Below are 6,000 nucleotides of genomic sequence, written 5' to 3'. Positions count from 1 at the left end.
TTGTCTTAGGTGAGGCAAGACCACAGTTAGATTATATTCTATGGAAAAAGTAAACTATTTTCAGTAAAATTTAGAATTATAAAAATGATTTATTTTGCTTTCATTTTTGTCTGTTTTTCTCTCCCTTTCATCCCCTCCAAAACCTGTGTGTGTGTGTTTGTGTGTGTGTGTGTGTGTGTGTGTGTGTGTGTGAGAGAGAGAGAGAGAGAGAGAGAGACAGAGAGAGAGAGACAGAGAGACAGAGACAGAGACAGAGACAGAGACAGAGACAGAGACAGAGAGAGCTCCCACAGGGGTTTTTGGATCCCACATGGACCGGGAGTAATAGGTTGTTATAAGCCATTCAATTTGAGTGTTAGGAATTGAGAGACGAGCTTGTCAAAAACAGTATGCATTCTTAACTGCAGAGACATCTCTCAAGCTACTGTTAATTTTACCTGAAACCCCTCCAATATTAATTTCTAATATGATAAAACTATTTAATATTAGACCTAGCTTCTTTACAAATTTTATGTGTGCAATACTGAATAGAGTGATCATTCTATTTACACAGAGTGCATGAATGAAAGTCAGCATATGTTGAACAGAAATTCTCTCCGTATATTTCTTTGCCTAGGAGAGTAGTGATTTTTCTGTTTCCATGAGTTGAACAAGTTTGACAGCATCCCTGTAGTCAAACAAAGGCCATGCACAGACTGCCCTTTGAATGGCTTTCTTCATTTTCTTTCATATCTTTTAGGTGATCATGACACGGACAGAATTTTCTTAAATACCTAAGGGTGAATAATATTCAAATTTCTGCATCCACCAACTTATATGTTGCTTTCTTAAGTCAATAATCTGAAACATTCTCTTATGGTCATAAACACTGTGCGTGAGAGTGATTTCTATTTTTGAGAAGTGTGCAAGAATGACTTGGGTTTTCATACCTGTTCATAAGTATTTTTATGTGACCTATGTAGCCTTCTTTACAATAAGCAAGGTGGGCTGTTGTTTCCATTCTCAATTTCCTCACCAATATATGTTAACTTCCTATTATAGCTAGTAATATTATTATCATTGTTATTATCATTATTATACAGTGTCACTTTTGTCTGTAGGCCACAGTGAAGTTATGGAAAAACTTTGTAGAGTTAGTTGTTTCTCCTTCCAATTAATCTAAGCTAGACTTAAATTTATTATAAAGCTAAATCTACTTTGGCATTTTTGTCAGTCAAAATCACAGCATACGCTAGATGCCATCTTAAAACTCATTGAAGTTCCTTATTGCAGATGTAAGAGAAATAGGGCATGTTCCTCATTCAGTATTATACTGTGTCATGTGGTTCAGGAACAACTCAGGCATTGGCTAATTTAGTAATGGAACTTTTTCCAGTTAACTTGTATTGTTCATGAAATTTCTATCTAGTTGTAAAATAATCACAATAATGGAAAATGGATGAAAAGAATCAAACCTAATTTCTTTGTCTGTTTTCTGTCTGTCTCTCTGTGTCTCTCTGTCTCTTCTGTGTCCCTGTTTCTGTCTCTGTTTCTCTCTCTCTCTCTCTCTCTCTCTCTCTCTCTCTCTCTCACACACACACACACACATGCTCACACACAAACACTCACACACAAACTTCAACTCAATCTTCTATGTTGTGCCTGTTCACATTCCATTGAATAGTTTAAGATACAGGATGAATCAACTAAATGAGTAATTCTAAGTACCATGTAAAGGATCATAATTTAACTTATGAGACAAAGAAGGAATGATAAAAACCACAATTCAGCCATTCACAATATGCAGATTGTTTTAATAAACCTAGTTGACATTGTTTGGGTCATCTGCCAAAGAGCATTTATGAGGTGTTATTTTGTTTGTTTCTAAGTCCAATGTGTATTTTAACAATTATGTTATTATTAATTTACAAATAAAATAATGAGAAAGGGAAGGAAGAAGCAACTTAACACAAAGAACACAGTGCATGAATAGTATATAGTATACAATTTCCTCACAGATAACATTTGGGAGCCCCTTAATCACAACTGTCGGGTAACTACTGGTTGCAATAATGGGCTGGGTTCTTTGCTCGGTGATTTGAGCTATTAACTCCTGACAGTCAGCACCAAAGTACTGCAGTGTAAAATTAGTTGTCTCCAGCTCTTTAAATCCATCTGTATCTGGCTGTCTCCAGCCTTTTTACTGGAATGAACCCAGCATACCACACAGTCAGGAACACACTGATTAAGGCAGGCTAATTGAATAGTAAAACATCAAAGGCCATTTAAATGTCAGTTTTTATGCCTTTTAGAAGCTGAGGGCTGTCAGTGTTGATACAGTGCCCCGTGTGTTAGAGAGTGAGGGGTTGAGTGGTGGCATGAACAACTACTTCTAGGAAAAGCTGTACTGTATTTTCTGGCACTCTGTATGCGGAGTGTCAGAGGAGAATTCTTATAAAAGGGATGTATTGATTTAATATACAGTCAGCTTCTTTGTGCTCTGCTACCTTGAAGTGCACAGAAATGACATCCACACCCATTTCCTCTCTTATCTTTCTGAGACTTTTTTCTTTCCTATTTTAAGCACAGTATACAGAATGATAAAGGAAGCTGGAAAGCAGGAAACATCAATCTGTAAAGGTACTAACTCTTCCTTTCTGTGGATACATTTGAGCAGTGTTTCAATTGAAAGTATATATCTGCATACTTATTCTCTGAAGTCACTTAGGGTCTATGTGCTTTGTTATTGACCAAGAATCCTCTTGAACATATATATGTAAATATAATATCTGTTCACTTAGTTGTTTAAACTACATTCCTACAGAATCTTTTTATATTTGCTGTGTGTTTGTGTGTATTCTCTCTAAATTTGGATTTATGTGTTTTGGAGACGCAACCATAAGAAGTCTAAAACATGTCTCTTTCCTAGTTTATTTTAGATGTTTCAACAGATTTTAAATTGCTGGTACTTGAGAATTTTCTGTCTTGTCTATAGATTAGCTTTCTCTTTTTTATTTTGTTTTTAAAGATTTATTTAATGAATACTCTGTCTCTTTCTTCAGAAGAGGGCATCAGATCTCATTACAGATGGTTGTAAGCCACCATGTGGTTGCTGGGGTTTGAACTCAGGACCTCTGGAAGAGCAGTCAGTGTTCTTAACCACTGAGCCATCTCACCAGACCTTATAAATTACTTTTTGGCTGTTTCATGAATGCTGAATCTTCATAAACATTCTTATTATTGGGGTTGATATGTTTATCAATGTGAAAACAAACAAACAAAAAAACAAAAACTGAAAGGAAGTTGGTACTCTTATAGACACATCTGTATAACCAATTTGCAAATCTGGATATTTTAAAATAATGGTTTACATCTGAAATAAAAATTAGTTGAACAAAACTTTTAGCACACAGGGAGATTACTTTAAAATTGTTAGTGTTTATATCAAGTATCAAAACCTATTTTCACTTTCGTAAGAAGAAAAAACAACCAAAAAATTTAATTATAATTTCAAAATTTACTAAATATTTTAACTTTTTTATCGTTTATTATTTTTACTAGTAATTACTATTTTTTGAGAGAGGGGGTTATATTTTCATCTAGACTTGCTTGAACTCTTGTAGTAAGGGATGATTTTGGAACTTTTATCCTCTTATGTATACTTCTTTCCTACTTTGATTAGAGGTATGTGCTTCCCTGACTTTATTATGCTGAGAATTGAAACCAGGGATTCATGCACAACAGAAAAGCATTTTAACAACTGAGCTATATCTCGAGCTTTTATCCTAATATTATTAAGGGAATGAGGCAGCTCTTAATTTATTGAGCAATTATATTTCTTCATGATTTTTGCTTAATGTTTGTCCCTAAGTTTTTAAAAAAACATTACCTCCACTGACCTATTCAGATAGTGCTTTAAGGAAGTAGTTGTCTGAATCTTCCACAAGCTTGCTTATAGGAACATCTTTATGAGAAATGCTGCTCATGGCTCCATTAAAGGTCAAAATAAGCATTGCGCAATCTTAGGCTTAATGTATTCTTTCTTTTGGAACAATTTTTTTATTCAAGACCAGATACTTAATTGTCAACATCTTCTACCAACTTAAAGTGTTAGGACGTAGACAAAGACTCAAACACTGTGCTTCTCTGGTTCTATATAAAATGTGATTTCGTATTAAAATGACAAGAATAGCTAAATCACATATTAAGTATGAGGAAATAGCAATAATAGCAGCCTCTACTTGGACAGAGGTTACTCTCTGCCAATGTCCTTCTCATATTGATGTCCTATTCAATTATTGCAATTGTCCTGAAAAAAAGTCATACACCTACAATTCACAAAAAGGGGGTGATATGCATGGCTGCTCATGTTGTACAGCTAGTAGAAAGTGCATCAGAGTTGAAAATAGAACACATGTCATAACATAGCATTGACCCTTGGCCAGGGAATTAATACTCTGACATTTTTTTTCCGCAGTTGATAGCATGGTCTGTCTATTTTCCCTAATGCATTCTTTCTAACACCCTTTCCAGAACATACCTCAGGCTGCAATTTGAATAAGCATATATGTGTATATATTCACCATGTCATGTATATCTCTTCTATTACATTAGGACACAAGGGAAAAGACAAATTTTTCTTACAGCAACACTTTAGTGACATTTTTTCCTCCAGGTTTTAATTGTACAAACTTTTTTATAAGACAAACCTAAGGGAAAGAATTAATAAATGGACAGAGGTTACTGTTTGTCTAATTAAAATCCCTCTCTGGCACTAAGGAGGCTGCAAATATTCACAGCTATTAGATCACTATATAAGCAATGCACTGGATGAACTAATAAAGTATATTTTATCCTGTCAGTTCAGCTTCAGGGGATGGGGGTGGGCATCCACTCAGGCCCATCCACGACTTAATAAAAATGCTTGTCCTGGACTCTGAGAACTTAACTAACCAGGCAGTGAACTTTCCCTTTCCCTGCTGGGATCTTGGATTTTAAATGAGTTTTCTCTTCCTAAAAGCAATCACCTAAGCCAGTGGTTATGTGAGACTAGGGTAAAAGGATAAGACCATAAAAATTAATGAACCTACCAGAATGCCCAGACTTGCAGACTGTAATTCTGGCCATGGGGAGTAACAGTAAAAGTTGGCACTAGCACAGTGGGCACAGATTTTAGTGTACACTCAGTGTTTTAAGAATTTTTTGCTTTGGAATTACTTTTGGTGAAAAGCATGCTTTAGTTTTTCTTTTTGCAACTCTGAAACAAAAATTAAGAAATAGAAAATGAACTGCCTGTGGAAACAACTAAATATCAACAAAAACAGCAATGATAAAACACAAATTCCTGAATGAATGGTATGAAAAGGGGATCTAGTTTAATTTGTGTTTCTGTTACAGCACTCTAACCAAAGGGAAAATTGCAGTTAATAAGTAAGGCCTTAACTCAGCTTACAATTATAGGTTACATATTATCATTATGGGGAAGTCAAGGTAGAAACTTAAAATAGCTAATCACATCACATCCACAGTCAAGATCAGAAGATATATGAGTGCATGCTAGCTTACTTGCTCACTGGTGCTCAGTGCAATTTATCTACTTGTATATCACCCCATCCCTAGAGAGTGGTGCTATCTGCAATGTGGACTTTCTTACATCAAATGATTTAGACAATCTTCCACAGAGATATACACAGGTCAACTTAATATAGACAACCTGCTATTTATTTGTTCAGGTGATTCTAAGTGGTCTCAAGTTGACAAACCTAACCATCATGGTGGACGAAAATTTGAATTCAGAAAATTCTCTGAGACTGGTTAGGCATAATCCCCATAATGCCAGATGATATATTTGAAAATACATATTCTTGCCTGATCTAATGTTCAGATCGTTCAAACTCAAGATTCATTATTCCTGTCTGCAGTTCTTCCCTAAGGTTCTAATTCTTAAACTCCTATTTATCCAGTTTGCCCTCTATAGTTCTATAGTCTCTATCTTACCAGGACTGTCATTAGGTTACCTGA

This window comes from Rattus norvegicus, chromosome 4, assembly GCF_021556685.1.
Source record: "Rattus norvegicus strain SHRSP/BbbUtx chromosome 4, alternate assembly SHRSP_T2T, whole genome shotgun sequence".
NCBI lineage: Eukaryota > Metazoa > Chordata > Mammalia > Rodentia > Muridae > Rattus > Rattus norvegicus.
The sequence above is the reverse complement of the archived record's forward strand: the minus strand, read 5'-3'. Positions refer to the sequence as shown.